This window comes from Patagioenas fasciata, chromosome 14 (assembly GCF_037038585.1).
Source record: "Patagioenas fasciata isolate bPatFas1 chromosome 14, bPatFas1.hap1, whole genome shotgun sequence".
In the NCBI taxonomy this organism is placed as follows: domain Eukaryota; kingdom Metazoa; phylum Chordata; class Aves; order Columbiformes; family Columbidae; genus Patagioenas; species Patagioenas fasciata.
Genome location: NC_092533.1, coordinates 5408469 through 5432663, shown reverse-complemented (window position 1 = coordinate 5432663; position 24195 = coordinate 5408469). Strand labels below are relative to the sequence as shown.

At 40.6% G+C, this 24195-nt stretch overlaps 1 protein-coding gene across 2 annotated transcripts in view; it reads left to right on the top strand.

Annotated features, from left to right (window-relative positions):
• SGCD (sarcoglycan delta) overlaps nucleotides 1-24195 on the top strand; it is a 317216-nt gene that overhangs the window by 90936 nt on the left and 202085 nt on the right. The window lies entirely within an intron of this gene.

The window sequence follows — 24195 nt, the reverse complement described above, 5'->3', positions numbered from 1 at the left end:
TCTGTGAAATGGTTCTGCTCAATAAAACCCTCAGGGAAGTCACTAGAATTGGTTTTCCTTTGTACGGGAATGCTTTGTTATCTTGCACTGATTCTTTTCACCAGAACGAACCTAAACTTTATCTCAAGCATGATGTTCATAAAAGCTTTCTAAATTATGAAGGCAAGCTCGTGAAAGACACTTATATTTTTGTATGTTATTTTGAAGATGGGGCTAAATAATTTTCTGTAAAAGACATGGAATAGGATGATATTGGGGATGGAGAGTTTTGACCTGTCTGTGTAATAAGATACCTGGCTCTAATTAACTAAATCAGGCTCGTAGCTGGCCGTTAAGATGCTGGATGTCTTTTAGGTCCTACTGGAATTACCATTTTGTTGGTCATACATTCTGTGGTGCTTCAGGACTGTTGCTGGTTTGCTTGCATTAATGCACAATTTGGATTCTGTCTGTCCTTTCACCTGTATAGAAACATCACGTTTTAGATGTGAATGCCTGACAAGATGGTGTGTGATGGTGAGAACTGCTCCTGGTTCTACTGCAGCCTCAGCTGCCTGGCAAAGGGGCTGCTGTAAAACACAGCCAAGAGATGAACCAGAGTTATTTTACTTGCAAGGTTTGAGGTGAAGATGAAATTTTTCTCCGGATCAGAGTCAAGAACTGTTTTCTGGTTTCCTTTTGTTTTCCTTTTCTGCATAGGACTTGCTGAGGTTCTGCACTCATCTGGGCGTTTTCATCCAATTCTCCCTTCTTTCTGCTGGTGTCTGTTGTTGTCTCCATGGAACCCTTTCTGCTTCAGGGCCAGGTTTTTGGTACTAATTTGCAGTTTGTCACTGGGAGTGTCTTGTGGCTGGGAAACAGGGAGATGTAGTGGATGTCCCATGATGACTGAACATGGTTGTTGCTTTGCAGGGACTCGACTCAACTGCTGCAGTTTTGTGTCTCTGCGATTGTCCTTGAACGTGGCATTCACAGCTGACACCTCCGTTATTTTAAAAACATGATTTGCTCCTATCCTCTTACCATGAAATGTAGCTATTCGGGGTCCTTTATGTGCTGGTGTAATTATATCGAAGAGTAGAAATTCAGTGGTAGAAATAGCATCTCTAAATTTTTGTTTGTTTGATGACAGGAATGCTGGGAAGGCTTGACAGTGCCATGGTAATCATCATATATGTTTAATAAAAGCAGTTGTGCCAACTGAATATTAGAACCATATTATTAAATATGGATCTGCACATGGCTGCTTACTCTGCTTTTGGTAAATCTATATAAGCATGATGCATCACTCAATTGTATTACATGTAAGTTAATTTAAAAATTAATCTTCGCTTAATTAGGACTGCAATTTTGTCAAGCTCCCATTTAGTGATTGCTGTAGATTCCTTGAAGCAGTCACGTCAAATGTTTGTGATTTTATTTATTTATCTTATTTTATTTTTTACTGATTTTTGAGAGGACATGTTTAAGGGAAGCACCTTTTAAGGTAAAAGCTGGAGAAATTATTTAAACCATGTAGCTAAAATATTGCCCTGAACAGCTGATCTGGCTTTGAAAGCGTTGTGCTGCGTTACAAGACCATAAATACCTTCAGTTTCACTCTTTGAAACTTCCTGTTTGTGGAGGCTGTATAGCAAACAAGCCCATTGATACTGCTGCACAGGTGAAGAAAGCTTTATTAATCCCACCTCTGGTCCTTCAGCCTAATTGAGTTTTGACATGGCTGCTGGAAAACCACCGGCTTTTTCTCAATTGAATCTTCCTTTTTCTGAAGCCCTACAGAGAGCACTGAAAGCACAAGCTACCTTTTTTTATTATTATTTCTTTTTTTTGGTGAGAACTAAGGCTCAAACTCTACAGGAGGAATTTAGTGAACATTAAAGAAACCATCATTTAAATTATGGAGAAAAGGCAATAAGTCACTGTGCTTGGTACTCATTCTGAACTTCATCTCATTTAAAGGCTTTTTTCCATGTTGACAGAATTAAAATATTAATTTGGTTTTCAATGAATCTCTTTCAGCTGCACTTTATGTTTCTGCCTGAGGTTTTTATAGATTTTGTCACTTAAAAAAAATTATTACTAGGGGCAGAGTTTTAATTATCTGATTTCCTTTTCCATTTAAACTTCCAGACTGAATTTCATCTAAAGATCATATCTACCATGTATTTGATTATTGGATGTAGATCAGTCATCTGTAGATATCTGTATCATCTGTCACATGTGCTGGAGAATGAAGTTCAGGAATTAGAATCTGCTGCTACTCGTTCTGAGTTATCCTGTTCGGATGCTGTACAGCACAGGCAAGCAAATCCACCCTGGGTGCAGTACTGCACCTGCAAGGTGGTCACAGAGCTGGGCTGGGAAATGACAGCAGGTAAAATATTTCCAGATCTTAAATCTCCAAAAATAAAAGCATGTGCCAAAGTCATTCTGCATTGTGATAATCTATGGATGGTCTTTGGAAATGAAGCAGGATTGTCCTGCTCAAAGGCCATACCCAAGCAGTCCCTCAGGCAATACACTAGGTGTAGATTTCCTTGTACACTGTACAATCACTACATTTCCAGCGCAGTCAAAAAAGTAACAAAGGAACCTCTTTGGTACAGTTCTGTTGTGTAGAGCATGAGCAACCCTTTGGTCTTGTACAGCTGTGAGTTGTCTCTTGCCCTGTAGAAACTGGACATCTCTTCAGCTGGTGCAACTTTTCCTGGTCTTCCCAATAATTAAATTATTCCTTAAACATTTACTCTGACATAAATCACTAAAGAAGCCAGGTTCATCTCCATGGCAGACAAATGCAATATTCCCACAAAGGAAATGCACCTGCAGTATGCTACAGAAATGATTGCAAAGTGGTGGTTGATTAATCGTCTTCAAGCTCTGGGGTTGTTCGTGCTATTTTAATGGCCTGCACAGCTTTTGATTCCAGCATATGCGGAAAATGAAATATTGCCAGTTGCATGGGATCATGCAGGGTCCGTAGAAATGCAGAGGAAAGAGATGTGATGTAGAACAATGAAACCATTTTTAGCTTAATAAGATAGACACTAGTTGTAAAGATTACAGTCACCACCAGGCTGCTCTGCTTTTGAGGATCCTGTGTGGCCTGGGTGCACACCCAAGGTCTGAAATGCAGGCTCAACTGCAGTGTCCCTGACGCTAATTCCACACATAATGACAGCTTCTTAATTAGGCCTGTTCTGCTGAAGCACTTACTCTCCACTTATGTAATGAATTTTCTGTTAAGTGAAAGTGTAGTACAGTAATTGTGATGCATGATGGCTGTGTTTAGATAACCCTCCTATTATTTTAGGAAGTGCAGTACTTCAAAGAAAACTTCTCCCAAGGTGTCCCTTAAACTTTTTTTTTGTATTACCCTCTAGATTACTCTCCTATCTCCTTCCTTTGATATGTTAATGCAATCATTTTCCCTATCAGGACTCATTGCTCCTACCTTTTTTTCTTTTTAATGTAATTTAATTTTGTGGAGCGTTAATGCTTTATCAGTCTTGTTCTACTATTTGAGAATTTCTGTGACCATTTTTCTTCTTTGAAATGAAAGTCTACATACTTTCCTGACTGACTTCTTTTGTGTTTACTACTACACCATGTTACTGTTTTTTAACAGTTCTTCCTTATTGTTCTTTATTCTTCTAAATCACAGCAGCACTGGTTTTTACTTGGTTTCAGTTAGAGCTGCTTGGGTCCTATAACGTTTTAGCATAATTAACAAATATGCATATTAGATCTTCTGACTGGAAGGTTTTGTCAAGCTCTCTTCTAGGCACATACTTGTTAACTTTGAAACTTTAACCAAGATTAGTCAAATTTACTCTTGTGGGAAATAAACGCTTGTTGGAAGGTCACAAATTAAGTCTCTGGCATAAGGTTCTTCTTTCTCTTGGCCAAAGAATCACCTCTCAGATTTCACCAAAACTTGTGCAGCATATGAGATCTGACATGTTTTTCATCAGCTGTACAACAAATGATAATGAGTTAATTTACTGCTCATTATTTAAGCCCTTTGAGCAATAGCTTTAAATATCTATCAACCATTGTCTCAAAAATTAGGTGTCCAGCTGGGCCACCCACGCACAGCCCAGATGATGCTGATTCTGCAGGGCTGGGGTTGCCTCACACTGAGTTGTAAAAATCGAATTCTTTATCCCACTCTTACTCAACACAAAGTTGATAAAACAGTTTTATCGTTTGTACTTCAAATTTAGCAGAAGTTGTATGGTTTAGCAGGAGCTTAATTATATTTACTGTAGAATTCAGCCAGCTCTTTTTGTTTTTCCCCACCTCACAGTGCTGCAGAAACATGCTGGCAGTACAGCTGAAAATATCTCTGCTCGATTCCTTCCCAGCAGACTGTGTTGCTCGTATAATTCCGATGGTGCTGATACACTGATACGGCAGAGCTTGAGCGGCCGAAGAACAGGGGAGAAGGGAAAGCCCAGATTTAGAAGTTCGTGGACATGTGGCCCTTCATGTCACTGCAATGATCTCAGTGGGACGCTGCTATTAGGAGCCTCAGAGGGTTCGTGTAGTCACAGTGGTGACCGAAATGTAGCATAAAGGTAGCAGGTTTTACATCAGCCTTGGTGGAGACCTGTACCAGTCTCTGTCAGCACGGAGCCACCTCCCTTGCTTCTCTGCGGTCCTGCTTTCATGGTATGGGAGGGTTTGCCTTTCTCTCTATAATACTGATGTATTTAGCAATATTTTTCAGCTTGTTAAAAGTGTGCTACATCTTTGCCTCTCAGCACTTGAATAGCAATTAACAATATCAGTGTGTAATGAGGTAGTGTATATAGGTTGAAAGAGAAAGTCCTCTTTTTCTTATGTGTCTAGCGAACATAAAATGAAATTCAGACCTCCTGGGTTACTGTTTTTGCATCTTTGTGGTTTGTGTTAGTGTGAGTGAATCTTGATTTTCAGGGATTATCACTCAGGCTGATGGAATTGGGAGTCTCTGGTCTGTTGGCACTGAAATTCCCTGCTGAATATCTCTTTGTATGGCTAGCTCCCCATCAGAAGTCAAAGCTGGACAAACCCTGAACTTTGGGGATGTCTTGACTTTGCTGATCCACACCTTTTAGGTCTGGAGCTAGATCTAAGAGCCAGCTGAACCCAAAGGCATGGGAAGTTTCCATCTGGAGATGGATTTCAAGTCTTATCTCGGCCTGATTTTTCGCAGCTCCTCCGTGATCTACCCTGTGCTACTGTGCGGCTGCTCTGACAGGCAAGACAGAGATTTTGTAATTAGGAGCTTTCCATCATATGGTGTCCCTGCTGCGTTTCATCGCCAGCTGTCTTCCTGGGGCTGAGGCAGCTTTGCTTTTGCCATGCTTCACACAGCATTAAACTGTGTAGAAAAGGCTAAATATTGTAGGCCAGATGCTGCTTTCCCTTTGCCTTCTATCAGCCTAGAGAGTAATTTCACTCCTGGAATGGCACTTTGCTCATGTTAACTGGTGCATGACTGCAGGAGGCTCCTGTTCCTCCTCAATCCTGATCCTCTGGCACGGAGAGGACTGTTTGCAAAGGATTACTTCCAGAGTGGGCTGATTGTGTGCGACCACCTTTACTTTTTCATTTTGGGGGGGTTTTGGTGGTTTTCCTTCCAGCTGCAGCCACAAAGGCAAGCAGAACATGTAGTGGGTTTTGTTTTCCTTTTTAGGAATCCTTGAAACAGGAATGCCAATGACATCTTTTATCACAACATGTACTTTAACTGGAGCTCACCTCTCTAGATAATTATCTAATAAAGCTGAAGTTTTCTGCAGTATCCACAACACCAAAAGGCATTCTTTGAAGATGAACTCCTCCTACTCACTGCTCCATTTTTATTTGGAGATGCTCTTTACCCCGCTTTTATCCTGTGAGGGAGGAATTTTCTGAGCCTGAAATGAAGAAGCAGCCCCTGAGGGGACTTCAATACAGAGAGGTTACAACTCAGGCAATAATTTGGGTCAATTTAAATGACATGTGGGTGTGGGTTTAAATAAATAGCTTTAACCTTTAGCTTACTGATGGAACTGAAAATAGATACAGGGTTGGGCATGTTGCAAGAAAAGTGCACCATTGCTGCCAGCATTACTTTGAATAAATAGATCACTCTTCATGGCTGTCAAACCAGCACCTTTGCCGGTAAGAAGCAGTAAGATTTTTTTCTTTCTCTAACCAGCAGACAAATGTGAAAGAAGCTCTTATCTATTTTTTTTTTGACGGCTTCACATTCACAAGCCTGTACTTTGCTTCTTTTAACTGGAATTTAATAATATTTATAGATCTTCGTGGTTATGTAATTGCACAGTTACACCTCTATGTAGACTCTCCAGTTATATCCTAAAGGCAAGAATTAGAGAATGTTTTGATCATTATATGTAGACTCTCCCTAACCAGTTATATCCTAAAGGCAAGAGTTAGAGCATATATTGATCATTACTGAATGTTATTGCCTGTTTCAGCTAGGAACTCTAGGAACTCTGTGAACTCTCTTTTTCCTTTCTTTCTGTTTTTTGTAGCTCAAGAACTAGAGGAGAGCTCATGAAACTGGTTGTTTAATTTACAGGCCAAAAAGTGGTAGATGTGCTCTAGCTTAGTAATAGTTCTCTCCAGTCTGAGTCCTATCACTGCTCTTTTCCAGGCAGGAGATGTGGAGTAGGTATGAGCTCCTGTAGCTTGCATCTACAGGAGGAGAGTAAAGTTACCAGCGGAACTCTTATGCTAGAGTACAGACATGCGTCGGGAGAAGAAATGCGAACTTAATTGTTATATATTAAAATCTCATTCAAAGTATTGTAATGAGAGGTGACTATTTGGCAGCTACTCAAAATCCTCCAGAAAGAGTTGATTTGAGGTCAGAATTTCCAGTTAGTTGGTGGGAGGGGAAGAAAAAGTTGTTCTTTTCCTGAGAGGAGTGAAAAATGTTTTAAAAAAAATCAAAGAAAAGAAGCACAAAACAGGTGTAATGGGAACATTTTGTTAAGATTTCAAAGTATAGCTGAAGCCAAGCTTGGAGATTGCTGGTTCAGCTGTTTGTCCCTGTCCAGCAGCTCTAGCAGGGATCCGAAACCCTGAGAGCCCACATCATATCAGAGGCAGCCTGGAAATCACAGCTCTTTGGTTGCTACCAGGGCTGCTGAGCTGCTGGGCTCTGTCTCCATGGCACTGAGCAGGAGAAGCTCTACTTTGGAAGATGGGAAGTTGTGACTTGCATTCCCCAAAAAGCCCCTGGTTTCTGAGGCTTCTTGTCTTCATTGCCAGGCTGCTTGGTGAGAGCACTCAGAGCTCAGGACAGAGAACAGCGTGATGAGTGATGGTGACAGTGAGCTTCTTGAGGAAAGAAAAAGCCGGTGTTGTGTGTCAAAGGCTTGAGAAAACATGGTTTCTGGGTTATCTTCTCCATGTGCCAGGGGCTGCTCAGAGGCTGCCTGCGAGGAAGGAAGCTGCAGCCTTGCCTGGTTTATGCTGATGGGTCAATATTTTGGCACTAAATAGCAGCATCATAAATGTTCATTATGTCGTACGGCACTAAACCAGTCAAGCAGCTGAGTGTCCTCACTCTTCAAAGCTGGAGCTGTATTTTCTTTGCAAAGACCAGTAGTATTAAAGAGAAGCGTATGTTGCCCACCCTCAGTAATGCTGAAGCTCGGCAGTGTGGGAATTGCCTAGATAAATAAGGTGCTGATAAAAAACCTACCAACTTAATATCTTGTAAAGGCAGTGAGATTTCTTGGAGGACTGCAAAGCTATTTTCAGCCACTGATTTGCTCTTGTAGCATGAATGTAGGCATGGTAGAATATGCAGATAATGCTTCATAATAATGATCTTCTGATAGAAAATAATGACAAAAATGAAGTCTAAGTTTGGTGTGGGCTACAGTTTTTTTAGTACCATTTCTTACTGCAGGTTATTACTACTGGCTATACCTGCCGAGTAGCAGATATGAAGTTAAAAAGCATGCCAAGGACAAATAAATGCATTTTCACCTTTCATAATTGCATAGATCATGACCTCATTATGAACAGGTTGCAGCCTTGTGTTATGTGAAATGTACCACAGACTCGACCCTACGTAGCTGCGTCACACCGTGACAATGTGAAGCTCTGTGGGAAGATGTTTTGGCATACATTTCCATAATGAAATACCTTAAATTTGCTTATGCAAAACAGATTGGAAATGATTCACTAATGTGTGAGCAACTTTTGCAAAGAACCTCTTAGAAGAGGAGTCGATTGGTCATGAGATTGTGATTTCATATTTTGTGGGTGTGGGAGGAGATGTTGAGTTCCTGAGGCTGGGGGACAAATTGCCACAAGGTGCCACCAAGGACAAAACCTCAAGAGCTGAAGTCCAAAGGGTTGGACCTCGTTTCACAGCACTGAGACCATTCACCATACAACGGTAAGGACTGAAAGGGAGATGCTTGAGGGACATAGAGAAATTCATCCTTTTCAGGTTATCTGCCAACTCTTGGGATAATCAAGATGAGCAAGAAAATAGCACAGGTGGTTTAGTTGTTCTATAACTATTTGAAAGGATTTCTTAAACCCTTCCCTGAAGCATCTACCTTTGCTATTGCCTGATTCCAGTTTCTGGTCTAAACAGAGTCCTCGTCTGATCTGCTATGGCAGATTCCAAATTCTAAATATCATATAGCATAATCCGTAAGGACACAGCGATATCCTCTGCAAGGTGTTTATCTTCTGTCCCCTGGGCATTTTTGTGAGTTTGTGTTCATCCCTTGGAGGCTTCTACAGTGCTTATCAGTGGAGGATTCAAGGATCTGTCCAACCAAGGAATGCTGGCCAAAGCAACTGCTGAAGGCCAGTGGGTGTGTTATTAACATTTTCATCTGCAATTCTGTATTAAACATGGTTGTGGTCAGTGTTCTCTTTCCTTGGTAATAGCATTGTTAAACATGTCCCTACCTCCGTGTGCATGTATACCTGTGTGTGCACACAAGAAGCAGTCTGCCATCTATGTGGGTATATATGAATGTGTGCCTGTGTATAGACAGATGGAGGGCAGTTTGATATATAACATGGGCAGGTGTGGATTTTCAGTGATCTGTGGAGAATATAAATGCGTGCGTCTGTATGTGTAGCTGTAATGAGTTCGCACAAGGAACAGAAAGATGAATATTGCAGTGTGCGCCTGGGAGAAGCGATGCACCCTGAAGCTTCAAAGGCTGTCCTGGCTAAAGCGCTTGATCTGCAGAAATCAGCAGCTGACTTGCCCTCAACACTGAGCGCTGGGGCTCGAATGGGAAAGGTGCGTCTGGAGGGGGAGATGTTGGTTATTCATGTAACAATTTGTATTAAGTAGGCACTTTCTTGTTCGTTCAGTTTGATCTTTTTAGGCACCCTAATTATGGATACAGTTTTAACAAGGATTATAGAGCGCCTCAGGGGTTATAAACTAGGAGGAGAGGTTACAAAAATTATGTTTATATTCATTAGAATAGGAGAGATTAAGAGGGGTCGTGACCAAGGTGTACAAAATCCAAAAGGTATTGAAGAAGATATGATACCACCAGAATATTCAAGAGAGAAACTGTGAAGATGGGGGAGGTGTAGGGCAGGTGACATTTTGATTGGAATTGGTTATGGGACATTTTTACAAGGGTATTGCTCTCAGTGAGGAAAATAACTTATGCTGATCAGTGGGCTATAGGAAGACAGTTTAGGACACAGATATATTGATGGCCAGAAGTATTGGGTATGTCATGTAGCTTCTTTAGTGGTGTCTGAGCAGGCTGGGCTTGGGCAGAGAGGAATTAATTAAATTTAAAAAGTAATTGAACTTTTGAACTTGTTTGGAATATAAGCTGGGATGCAAAATGTTGGGAGGGGGAAAAGCCCACACCTTCATATTGAAGGTATCTTTGACCAAACTTCTTAATTAAAGCAGTGCTGTAAGCTGAGGTATTTGCTCGTATGCACAAAGACAAGGTCCTACCCAACTCATACTGGTTCTTGAGATTCAGCCTAGAGTTTGCTAAAGCTGCTGGGGCTGAAGAGTTCAGTGCTCAGCAATGTGTGAGGGTAGGTTGTTGGCTGTGTGTAGAGCACATGGGGGCTGTGAGTCCAGGAGACCTCCACCCTATCTTCTGATTATTTGCACAGTGAGTAATTACCTGGAAACGTGGATATTTAATATGTCCTTCCTAATCACTGCATATGGAGAGGAAGGGGTAAGGAGTGAAAACTTTGAGAGTTTTTTTGTTCATCCCTTCCTCTTGTGCTGTTCAGTCCAGCTGTGCATCGCTTGGTGGGAAGGCAGACGTTGGCATAGTCGGGTACATCTTTGGAGCAGTGCACGTGGGAGGTGTATTGTGGCTTCCAGAACTCCTCTGCAGTTACAGTTTGTAGCCAAGCCCCTTCTGAAATGGTACAAACCTGGCAAGGACAAGATGGATGGCTAAGAACACCAGTTGTGCAGCCACATAGGCTAAAGTCAGAAGGATCAAGATGCAAAGTCAGTTACAACTATAAACGGTTATGAAACAACTTACAAAAGCACTGTCAGTAAGAGGAAGGCCAAAGTCCATCACTAAGAAAGGGAAGCAAATAAATGGAGTAGACAGAGAAGATAGAAATACCAAATGCCATTATTTTGCCCTGCTCTTCACAGAAAGGTTAATAATTGTGTCAGATCTATAACAGTGTTCACTGTAACATGGGGCTATGAGCAAAGGCAAGAACAAGATAAGGATTATTTAGATAAATGTGATATATTTGGGTCAGCATGGCCTTCTGAAATGTAGCCACCAAATTATTTACAATGACTTTCAGAAGCTTGTGGAGGATAGGGCAATTGTCAGAAGTGGAGAGGAAGGCAACATATTAATAGTACCTGTCATCACAGAGGACGGTACAAGGGAAATGGAGGTTTGTAAATACTCAAAAAGATACAGAGCAAATTATTGAACTTCCACATACCTCTGAGCAGCAAATAATATCTAATATGCTTTATTAAGCCCAAACTGATCTAATTTCCTTCTCTGGGTGACTGATCCAAAAGAGAGGAAAGCAGAAGCGCATGGGTCTTTAGCCAGGAATGGGATGCTCACTAAAGCACCGCGTTCTCACATCTGAGAGAAAGCTGAGCTCAGACTTGCAGCTTTCAAACTTTTTGATTGTGGATCAGTAGGAGGTTTTAGCAGAGGTGCACGTTCCCAGGTAACGAGGAATTCACTGGCCAATAACTACTAATGGCTGCAGACCTGACTTGAACAAAATCTCTAACAGCAGTTTATTAATATTTAATTCAAATGTCCTTCAACATTTTGGCTATGGCTTGTGAGAAGAATCTACCTTAATAATTTTAATTAGTTGCTTGGATGATGGACCAGAAAGTACATTTTCCAAGTGTGGATGAGCACTGATCATTAAAAAGTAAAACAAATTGCACACATACAAAATAAGGACTTGATGTATAGGGACCGTTGCTTCAGGAGAGCTCAGCATGTCATTGTGGACCCTCAAACAGATGAGTGGCCAACAGAAGCCGCTGTGACAAGGTGTTCACAATGGATGTAGGCAACCCAAGAGGGATGCAATAAAACCAGCACTAATGCTTCTAGTATTAGGCTGTGATCTGCTATACTCAGACAGTGTTGCAACTACTGAGGAAGGGAAGTAACCTAAGGAAGCTGGAGGGAAGAGCATTGAAACATTTGAGACTATTTCGGAGCAGCCAATTAAAACAGGTTTATGACCTCTTATTACCAGACTCCAAGGTGTTCAAACAGGTAGCGATTTGCCTTGATAATGGAGCCAAAATTTCAAAATCTGTATGCATGAATGCATGACATGAGGGGATTTATGCACTCATAAATCCAGTTACAGTTCTGATTTAGGAAAACACTGAAACGTTTCCTTAAGTTTTTCTCTGACAGATTTTAAGCAGGAACTAAAAGCTCTCCCCTGAATTAGTTGCTTTTCTGAATCGAGACCCTATCAAACATATGCTTGTGTTAGACAAAGATGTGTGCAGTAGCATAAATTCTTTGAAGGGGAGGGGAATATGCATTAAGATATTTTTAAATGTCTATTTTTATAAATGCTTTCCCTTAATGGAGATTGCTGTGTACAGCAGTATGTTCTTTGCTCTCTCTCTACCATCCCTTTCCCCAGTGTATATACTGAGAGAGTTTTGCCTTGGGCAATAACCTGTACTGCAGTGGAGTATCACTTACAGAGAACTTATCTAACATCATACGAAAATGTAATAGGTGGGTGGAGGATGAGAATCTAGAAGTAAGCCTTTAAAAAGTTGTCTTAAAGATAATTCTTTTTGCATAAAGATTGCAGAGTAGGCATTCCAGCATCTTCTATGAGCACTGGATTTATGCTCTGTAATAAATGTATCCGTAGGGTGCTGCGTTGTTGTAATGATAGTGAATGATAGCAAAATTAGGAGAATTAATAATGACCCAGCTGGAATAATTTAGCGCTGTGATAACTAAACTCTAACCTAATACTCACAGAACTATTTACAAAGCACATTGAATGCGAGAGTCTGAGGGGAATCTTCTGTAGAAAACAAAGTGAAACCCTAATCATAAATAAAAGCCATAGCATGTCATTAAGAGGATTAAGTGGCTTGAAACTGATGTCTAAGGCATTTTGGTTGATTGTTGCTAAAAATACCACATGCTTGACAATTATCTTCTGTTTTCCACCCTGTCTTCTGCTGGTTATCTGTCATGCAGAATTATCCTTGTTTACCAGCACTGCCTCCTACCAGGTCTTTATCTGTGAGGTTTGCTGCTTCATGCCAGACCTGATCGGGGTTTTGCAGTCTGATGTCTTGGCACCGGTCAGTGCCAAACCATTAATACCTGAATAATAGTGAGGGAGAGGCCAGGTTCAGCAAACACTGGGCTGAAACCAAAACAGAACAGCACAAGACTTGTGGAGTTTATTAAAAATAGTTTCTTCTATAGTTTTTTAAACAAAAGGCTTGGGGTTTAGTTAGAAATACATTCTTTTTCTAGGAAATATATCTTACATGATAGTTAACAAAGTTTTCAAGAAACTTTGAAATGTCAATGAAACATTGCACAAATAAATGAGTTTTAAATGGACTTAAACCCATAATAGCTTTCTGAATAATTAATACTTCTGAGACTTTGACTTTTGGTCTGGTTGTATATATAGATTTTTTTAAAGTAACAAGTTTTGAAAGATAGGAAAGTTTCCTCCTCTGATCTGCTTAGTGATTCCTTGCTATTCTCTCATTGGGTTGTGCTTCGTTGGGGAGAAGCAGCTGCAGATGCAATTTAGACCAGTCAAAGGTTTCTGAGACAAAGGTTTACAAGAAGTGTCGTTGTATCTCAGTGAATATTGCCACATAGATGCTTTCCAATCTATTCAGGCCATCAATGAAAGCCCATCGAAAAGTGTGTTGCACCAAATTCCTAGATATGTGATAGGCACATTAAATAGTCATGGAGCAACCAGATCTCTTGCTTTGCACTAAGTTTGTTGTAGCCCTGAGCACAACAGGTGGTTGGACAAACTCTGCAATTCTGATATTTAAATTCCCAAATTAATGGGGAGTCTTACCGTGATGACAGCAGCCTTTTGTTCAGGTCTTACTAGAAAGGAAAGTCTGTGCTCTTGCAAAGGGATGAAGAGAAACTCGGGGCAAGTGGCCCTGTGAAAATCTGCACGTGGAGACTGAGGGTCCAGGGCTTTCTGCAGCGACCTGCCACGCAGACCTGCTGGTTTGGATGTGTATATGGAACAGCTCTAGTTTTAACCTGATTTAGCAGACTCACCTGAAATATCACCCCTTGTTGTATTTGAGAGCATTGAATTAAACCATCAAGAAATGTGTGTCTTCAACAATCACGGGTTGGATTTGGGTGTTAAGAAATTCTTCTGGCCCTTGCTGGTTCTGTGTCTTGAGATCCTATGCTGCTGTGTTATACTGGGCTTTGTTTCTTTTGTAATTAGAGAAAATTGGCACTGAGAGATACTAGCATGTCTGCTCTGTTGGCATAAGGATCAACATCCCACGTAATTTTAGAAAAGGCAAATGTTGGATGGATTTGTGATTCTGGCTCAGGTCTGTTTTACTGTGATGGAAGCTAAAACGTGGACAAAGAAACCCCAGAATTTCAGTTACAAGTTGGAAGGTTTTGGTGTGGGGGTTTTTGTTTGGGGTTTTTTTGTTTTGTTTGTATTTTTTGTTTGTTTGTTTGTTTTAAACTGTATGTCTTGAATCCAACCTCTCAGTGTGGAATATTGATTGTAGAAGCCAGGTGAATTTTCCCCAAGACAGAGGTTCACACGTTCCATGTCGCTGGCTCCACCGCAGAGGAGTTGCAGGAAAAAGTTAAGGGCAGCAAAGCTTTAAACTGCAGTTCGACCCATTCCTTCTCACGTAAGATGAGGTGCCGAATCCTGTTGCCTCTTTCTCTTGGACACGTCTGTCTTTCCCCTGCAATACAGTTACACCATGGTTGGAAGCTTAGTCCATCGTTATATTATTCAAACAATTATTCAAACATACTGGTTACTGTCTCAGCGCTGTCTCAGGGTTTATTCAGTTTATTTCGTGCACTCACAAAGCAGTTGGCCTCAGTCAAAGAGGACTTTCATGAGCAAAAACAAAGATGTCAGTGGTTCTGCCTGACGCTGATGACCATGTTGCTGCTGCTCTGTAGTAATCCAGTCACTCTCTGGGAAAGTCACATATTTAAGGAACATAAGCAGGAGGAGAAGGTATCTGTGTTGTGCTGGAGTTGAAAGATGTTGCCACATAGAGTTAGAATTTCTGTCTCGACAGCAATCAAAACGAGCCTTTCATCATGCATTAAGGTAACACTCAAATTGTTCTGTAAGCATTAGGAACTTAATTGTATTACTTTGAGGATGCATGCATAAATAAATATTGAATATATTTGTTATCTTGCATGTGGAAATGAAGCTAAAATATTAGTGAGAATGGAGACTCCTCAGTACTGCGTATTGTCTTGTAACAGCTCTGCTATTCTGGTTGTGAGCTGGATTTTAAGCTACTGTGTTTCCCTTTTTGGTTGATTTAACTCAATGGAGTCCTACATTCGGTGAGTATTTAAGTGACCAGGCAAGATGCAATCTTCAGAAATTATTACAGGCCAGTAAAAACCCATCGCACTTCATAAAGGATTTTGGGTACGGAACAGTGAAGGAGCTTGGTCCGAGTCACAACTGGCATCTTTTATCGAGGAAGAAATAATTAAATCTTATGAAAATACCATATGTAACAGACTATAAATGAAAGAAATGTACTTGTATATCAGAGCAATTCATTATACACACACAACCTGTTAAGAGATGCAGTAGTATCATTCCTGTGTAAATCAGTTAATAAACTATTTTTTAATTTTTTGGCAGACTCATGAAGCCAATTAGCTTTGTAATAAATACTCGGCTTTAATGGGCAAATAAATAATTAATGTTATTTCCTTTGTAAATTTAGCTTTTCAGTTATAAATTAACATAATTTTAAGAGTAATGTTTCAGTACGCGTTCTACCAGCCAAATCTAAATCAAGCAATTAAACTGTAGGTTTTCCACATCAAATGAGTTGAGTTTATAATGATACAAACTGTAGGCAGAAATTTGTTTTTCATTGTCAGTTTCATTACAAAAACATGAAGGAAAATATTCTGCAGCAGATGTAATCAAGTATATTATTTAAAGAACCATTAATATATGCTTTAACTACTTTTCGTTGTCCCTCCACAGCGAAACAGAAAGGGGAAGGAATATTTCCCATCAGTCTCTGGCACTGGGATAATTGCCTGGGTGTAATTGTAATGGCCACTGTAAAATGTTTATTGCTGGACAGTGGTTGTCACATCTCTTTGTGTTGCTTGCAAAAACACAATGTGCAGCACGAGTCTGAAAACATAAAAATTGCTCTGTAGTCATTAACTTAAAAAACTCCAGGCTGACTTACACCAGCTGATAATTTGATCATATTTTCCCCCCCACACTCTGTTTATTGCTTCATATTTTTTGTGATGTGCATGTGCCATCTTCCCATGCTATTCTTCAAGCTTAGTGAGCGATCAGAGCAGTGATGCTTTTCTTGAGAACAACAGGTAAGTTAGTAGGAATATGTAACTATTTCTACTCCGAATGCAAATCAGAGCTGGCAAAATTCAGCCCTTTGAGTCGCTGTTCCAGAAGGACAGAATACATGGCTGTAACTTCAGGCTGGCTCAAGAGTCCAGGAGGTTGCACTGAGATTTCTGAGGTTGCTTGTGAGACACAGCTAAGGAGTGTCTGAAACCACCTATACGCCTTCTGAAACTTAGGAGCTTCAGGGATATCAGACTGTAGGAACTTGAACCGTTTTGTGTGGGGTTTTTTTGTTTTGTTTTTGTTTGTTTTTAATTCTGAATTTCAATTTTTTTAAAGTGGTGTCAGCTTGTGACTTCTAAAATACCACTTTTCATTAGAAACAGGAAGAACCCAGAAGAAGTGACTGACATGCACACACTCACAGGCTTGTGAAAACTTGAAGTCTCAAAATCTGTCTTGAGTCAACTCCTGAAAACCCCCACTGAAAACCCAGAGCTTCAGACATTTCTAGTCATGCAGCCTTCACAGATTATAATTTATCATGGGCTTAGCAGTCTATTTATAGCTCTTCAAAATGTTTCTAAGAGCAGCGTTTTGCAAACTGCCAAAGGTTTGCAGATTTGTAGTGAGAAGGGTTTCTTGATGCAGAGGCTTGCCCGTATCCAGACCTGCTCAATGACATTTCTACAAGCTGTGATTTCACAGCCATTTCATGTCCCAGAACCCAGTGGGCAAATTTATCACCGGCAAAAGCCCGCTGAAGTCAGTGAAGTTACCCCAGAGATAAATTCAGGTCAATGAACTTTGTTTTAGTGGTGTTCAGACATTTGCAGTGCTATGCAGATAGATAGCCATAGGCTTTTTTTGCAGTATTCAATTCTTTAAGGGTGACCCGACTGAAAAAAAATCACCCTGGAGATGAATTTGTCTTAATTGACTTAAATACATGCAGAACTGCAGTATGGTTTTAATTATATTATTATTTGGTGTTTTCGAAGGACTTTAAAAAGAGGCAAAGCACACTATGAGATTGTATTTTCAAAGATATTTTAATTGACACAATTACTTGCTGGCATGATGAACTGTGGGTAGAATAGAATTTGGGCATGCAACCACCTGATGGCACAGACAGTTATCTTGTAAGCACCGCTAATTCTATATGTCAATGTGTGTCTGTAGAAGACAAAAAATTTTTATCAGTGATAAGGCCAATTTCTGTCTCAAATGCCGCCCTGTTATGAATAGTTTTCATCTGTATTTTGTTATTATACTTTGACCATGTCTAGATTTCGATGGGGTTCAGGTGCATTGTATGGTTTCATTGCCGGCGGTGGCTAAATGTGCTCTAGCTGGACTTCGTGACATGTTTCTGGCTGGGGTCTGCTAATCACAGACTTCAAAAGATGTCAGCAGTCTTGAACTCTGTCTGAAGAGAATTCAGCGTGTTTCCTAACAATGTTATTCTAAGCTCCCTTATATTTGATAGTCTACTTTTAGCTGCTTTGGTTTTCAGCACAAATCAAAAGATTGCTCTGAGACTACTGAGCACCTAATGAGATTGAAGGCAGTTCAGACACTTGCGGTTCAGGCTCTGCCGAGTGCTGTATTTCTGCTCCATTCAACAGGATTTACAGCATCCCAAGGAAGCCAGCCTTTACCGACTGAAGCAGTGTGACACTGCCTTATTTTACGGGTGGATGAGAGTATTTCAGTCAGTTTGGTGGCTTGTTGGAAAAGCCCATCTAACCTCCTTTCTGTGAGAGCAGACAGCAGGAGGTGTTTACATGGGTGAAATCAAGGTCTTTGTCACGTGGAGTCTGTGGCAGGGATGCCTTCTGCATCACTACTGGATTGCTCATTGCTTTGCACTTGTTACTGATGGTTTTCTGCAGTTCAGCATGTAAGATCAGATGGCCTCTGTGGTCCAGAAAGCATAGGCTGGAGCAGTGTGTGCGCTTGGAAAGGGGAGAAGACATAAAGGGAGCCTGGATTTGCAACTGCAAATGTGTTGGTGGCTGTGTATCAAAAGGCCAATTTCTGGGGCTTGCGAGCGCTCCCATTTTCTTATGGACCTTTTTGACTTGCATCAACTGTCTCCAAACTCCTTGCACTTCTCGAAAGCTCTGGCATCCTCCTGCATCCCCAGACCTGCTCTGGCTTCTTCTTTCTTCTCCAGGGCACTCATCCAGCCCTTAAGGCTCTCCTGAGCTGCTGCAGGGATCCCTTCACCCTCATGTCCTCCCCGATGCTCTGCCCGACCTCTACGTGCGCTCTCCTGTGTCCTTTCAGCTCCGTCCTTTTTGTACTACTGGCTGAAATTAAAACACTTAAAGGCTCTAGAGATTTAGCAGGCTTTTATGCCTGTTTCCAGCTTGAGTTTTTTTTCTTCAAATATATGACCCCCATAGAAGCAGCTAACATTGGTGTTTCTCAAGTGTCAGGGAATTCGATATACTTTTCAGACTAATGTAGCACATCTGTGCACTGAGGCTGCCTTTGTGTGTCATTTATGGACTTGGTTGAGTTTTACCATTCCCTTGGGCTGTAACTGTGTAAAACTACAGCAATGGGTGGGACTTCAGAGTGACAGCGCATTGTATACTACTAATTTATCTAACAAAACTTTTCAAAGTTTGGCAAGTGATTAGGAACAATTGTTTTTACTAATGAAGCTAAACTTGGCTTAAAGCATGAGAGTCACATTTTAGATTCCCAGGAAATGCACCAGAGTTTGACGCTATGTGTGACTTTTAAAATCAAAACATCGAGAATAATAATCTGAATTTATAATGGAAAACCCTGCTTAGATTCTGGATTGACAACTGACTGACAGCTGTGTGTCCTCTGTGCCACAGAATCCAATATACTTGTATTTTTCTCGAACATTTGGTGTACCAGCTTATCCCAATATGTTCCACAGAGATAAACAATAAAGTTACAGAGTTAAATAAATAACTTTAGAGATAAGCAACTTTAGCAAAGGACGAAAGGCTTGCTTAGCAATGACATTTAACAGTAGATGGAGATATGCATTTACTCGTTCATTTTCCAGCAGGAAACAGGTTAGAAATGGCAGTAACACAAAGCAGAGTATCTCTGAAGAGTGACAGATTAGGGCAGCACAGACAGTTGTTTCTTATGACCAATCTTAGTGCAAGCTAGTAATAAATCCCAGCTATACTAGTGAGAGCAGAGTAGGGCCGCTGCCAGAACTGTTGGGAAATTTCATCTGAAGTATCGAAAAAAGAGAGTCTATGAACCAAAATAAAATAAATAAATTTAAAAAAAAAAAGGCAAAAGGAAAGTTAAAGCATGTCTGAAGGAGATAGAAGCCAGTTTTGGGTGGCAAAATACAAATGCACTGAGTTCCAATGAGATTAAAGTTAATAGTGGTCAAGCTAACACCTTTGATATAGAGAAAGAGAAGTACCGTATGTTTATAAAAAGCTTATGCTTTCATGTCCTGATCCCGTAATACAATCCACTTATGTGCTATCAGCTGTGGTAAAGAGATTCAAAGGTATTTGAACCTTCTAGTAATAAACAGTGTTCTTCATCCTGGAATGTGCCTGAATTCCAGAATACAGAAAATAAATCCCAAAAGAATCCCATTGCACTAACTCTGAGTGTTTGGAAGTTTATCTTGGAGTAGATAAAAAAAATAATGCTTTTCCTCAGTTAACATAATTTATTCTGCATTGTTGCATATATTGACAAATTTGAAGGCTCACAGTTTAACTGTGATACTAAGATGAGTGACATGATTACATTCCCATGCTATGTTAGAGTGAGAGGAAACCCATTTAGATACTGTCATATCAGCAAAGGCTGTATGGCACAGTTGCCTGCGATACAAACCTGTCAGCTCTTGTTGGAAAGACTTGGTTTATTTCAGTACTTAATTATTTTGAAGATCTGACCAGTTAAGTGCAAGCTGCTTGATACTTATTCACTCCTAAATCTGGGAATTCAGTTAAGCGTTGCTTTTTTCCCCAACAATGTGCTTCCAGCCCTGTGAAAGCATTACTTGACAAGGACGTGTGCGTTGCTGTAACTTTATCGTTGCTTTCAATTGAACTGACAGAAGAAACAATAATCTCATGAAAGAGCATCTAGTACAAGGGCAGATGTAAATGTCTGAATCTAAGGAGCTCAAGAGATCTTATTTTATAGTGTAACCAGACTGCAGCAGGAGTAGTAATAATAATAAAAAAACCTTAATAGTAGTATAATGCAGTGTTAGCAGCTAGGCAGTCAGACAGTAGCCCACAACTTAATGCTTTTGAACTCGAGAAGGAGCCTTCATTAATATAAGCTCCATTCTTCAGCAGGCATGTTTTATTTTAGATTGGAAGTATTTCCACTGCATTTCTTGGATTTCATTTTCAGAAATTATTTACTCATGTGCAACAGCAGCAAGCCTTTTGCACTGTCTTAGCATTTTCTAACCCAGCAAGATATTAATCATACTTTTTGGACCTCTTAATATAATATTAATACTGTTATGATGGGAATAGTGCATACAACAAACATGGTTAACCGCTGCTTTTATTTCCTTTTTCCTGGATACCTTTAGTTTGCACTTGGATGACAAAACTCAGTGCTGATCTTCAGCAACATCGCAGTATTCCATTATATGCACCTCAGTCAATGTATTCTTCATTTTATTATTGCTTCATTCTTCAACTGAGTTAATTTCCTAAGGAACCCCATCACACCACCAGCCTGCACCAAATTTCCTAATCATGGATGTTATCACTTGGATTGCAGTTCTGCTATTTCAGTATTTGTTTTGTTGGCAGGGAAGGAAAAAAAACCAAACCTCAGAACAGCTGAGTGCCAGTAGTGCTGGCGACTTCTGTTTTATTTATGTTTTGCACTGAGCCGTGGGGAATGATAAACTATGTCTGGTTCAGGGCTGTGGGCAATGCTCTAAGTGTTATAGTTGGAAAAGTGCCAAAGTTGCATTGCTACCAATTTTTTACCATTAGCCTTCTGGAAGGAGGGATTCAAAGTCTCATTTTATTCCCTTCCTCAGCAGTGTCACCTTTACACTAAATTAATGTGAGAATCTTTACCAGCGATGGAGTTGACAGGATGAGTTGTTGATCCTTACAGCTTCCTTGACGTGGCAGGAGCGGAGGAACAAATCCTATAAAAGGTAGAAATGAGCTTCTCTCAGGACTCGAGCTGTGAGGAGGCAGGAGCCTCCTTTGAGGTAACTGAATCCCCTTGCTTTAGGCTGAAGCTGATGTGGGATTGCAGTGAGCCCCGCTGTCCTGAAGCTCCATAGAAAACACTGAGCTCGATTCTGAGGATGTAGCAAAACGCAGCAGCTGTTGCCTGCTCAGCTGTATGGGGACTAATGTCCAAGGCTGTAATTAGAAGATATACCTGCTAATGAATTGGTATAATCCCCTGCTGCGTTCAGAGTCTGCTGTGGGATCTTTTTTCCTGCACTTACAGAGGAGGTTGACCTTGTTAAATACTTAGCAATAAAAATGTGTTTTCCCTTGCCTGTTTCACAGCATTTCTTCTGGCTCTACCAGTAGAGCTCCTCTGTATTCGTTGAACATGTTTACCCAAATTTGGCTATAGGTAAAGATGAAAGTTATGAGACTATATGTGAACATGTTGTAGATACCTGAGTGTGGTGGATATATCTGCATGGGTGCATACACACTGAATTTTGATCTCTTAATTGTCACACTAGCGGTAAAAATGAAAGAAATTTAATACCAAAGCAAGGAGATATGGTTTCAATTATTTTAAAGTCACCAGACTCTTTAAATATTTAATCATTGCCATGCCCAACTAATTTCTTCAATTGCAGTTAGGTAGGTTGTAATTAATTTTCGATGAGACAAGCTGATACTAATTTGAATATCTACTATACTGTAATATTTGCTTGCAAGTATGTTATTCAGCTTCTAGATACCTTTTTGCCCTATTTAACATTGCAAATGCACACCAATATTGTCATGTCTAGCCACAAGGCTCAGGTTGCACCTCAAGCTGTGTGACACCCAGATGCAAGGATGACTGTGCTGGGTCGGATAAGGGTCCAGTCAGCCCCGTCCTCATCTTGACAGTGATTAATAGCTGATGCCTAAAGAAAAGTATAAGAACAGGGCAAAGGTGTATAGCAAGGCTTTCTGTGAGAGTCTCCCAGCCTTCATTGATTTGTGACATCTCAAGATGGAAGTGGTGTCCTCAAATCTAATATTTGATTTGTTACATCTAAAGTGTATAGTTCTTTTGTATAATTAATGCTTTCTATCAGTAAAGGGCTGAGACTCCTCCAAGGAAGATACACTCTTTTTACTGGAAAAATGTCTTGTCTGCCTTTTCTGATTAATGAGAACATCTATATGGCTGCTTTTGCAATTCGAAGACAGCTCTAATACTATTTAACTATGTTAATTTAGGCATGCACCTGAATATTCAATCCAGGGCTCCAGAAACTGAACATAAAAATGGTGCACAGTCATTGAATTTTGGCACGACCAAAGTTGTTTTGCTTTCCATGTCCCGTCCTCCCACATTACTGCATGTTCATAGAACTCTGCACTTTCAGTCTGGATCAGGCTTGGCAAGCAACATCTTCCAGCTTGCTGCTGTTGTGCTCTGATTCCCATAATGGTAGTGGTTGGGAGTGAGGGAAGTTCACAGTGCATGCTCTGCCTGTGCTGTAACTTATGATCCACCCAGCAGTGCAGGAATTCAGACGGTACACAAACTCTGTGCACATGCATAGCAGCGTATTAAGGCAGTGTGCCAGCTCCTTACCGAAGAGATTTGCTTCTGATGAGCGTTGGCAAGCTGTACTAAATAGAAGCTTTCAAAAAACACGTCTTTTCCAACCTGAAGCCAGGCTCCTGCACTTGGACTCGATCATCATTGCAAGCTATTGTTGTTACTTCTCAACTCAGCTGATGCTGTAGTTAATGCACAAAAATGTAGCACTGATTTTCTTCGTGACTATTTCTGAGCAAAAACGAAGAAGTTATTTTAACTGTGGTCTCCAGAGATAGAAATCCCTTAAAAGCAGTAGAATTAGGTCTTGCTGTTACCTGCAGATCAAACTACTGCAGCATCAGCCATTTCTATACCCATAAGTCATTCAGCAACCGTTTCAGTTGGCAGTCTGATTTTTCATGGTTAGCCTGGAAGGGGACAGGAGCGGTGCAGGTCCACTTCTGTCCTTCATGTCTGAGTTTAAGAGAAGAAAAAGGTCTGAAAATGTGAACCAAGAAATGCAGGGCTGGGCTTTGCCATCCTGGCTCCTGTTGTAGGTATCTCACAAGCTGTTCCACTTGTTAGAGCCTTTAGGTGTGGCATGTAACATAAACCACTTATAGAAGGCCCAGTGAAGTAATTAGTTCTAAATGAAGTGAATATATTTGCTTGTTCTGATCTGTGTGACCATGCTTGCTATGTTGACTTTTGGCAAAAATAATATATATATTAAAACAAACAAAGAAACCAAAACAAAAGCAGTATGATGCTCGGTTTCAGTGTGTACAGTTTCACATGCTGATAGCTGAAATCTTCCTTCTCGTAAGCCCAAATGCTAATTGGTTTTCCAAATAGCTGTGACCTATTCATGGGTACAGGATTTTTTTGTGAAGATATAATGGGATTTAGTGGTCTGTTGAGCTGCCACAGTCTTTCTCCAGTGTAGGAGTCCTCTAAGTTCTAAATAAGTCCGTATATATAGATATTTTTTTTCCCTTTTTTTTTTGTTTTTTTTTTTTTTCATTTCTAGGCAAAGTTTGAGTATGTTCATGGCTGCTGTGTTGAGCTAGTTAGAAAAGTGTCTCTGAGCCCAGTGTAGGGACACAAGCTGCCTAGTCTGTACATGTCCGAGCTGGGGAGGTTGGATCCTGCTCCTTGCTTGGTCCTCACCTGCTCTGTGCTGCTCTGCCTGGTTGAGCTTTGCACGCTCTGTTGTTTGGGTAGGGGCAGGATGGTCATTTGAGTGTCTTCCCATATGCCAGGGATTAGGGATGATTAATACTATGACAGTGATGAATGTCTGGACCTCCCAGTGCTTGTCTGAGGTTTTTGGTTGCTGCCAGGCGGTTGTCTCCG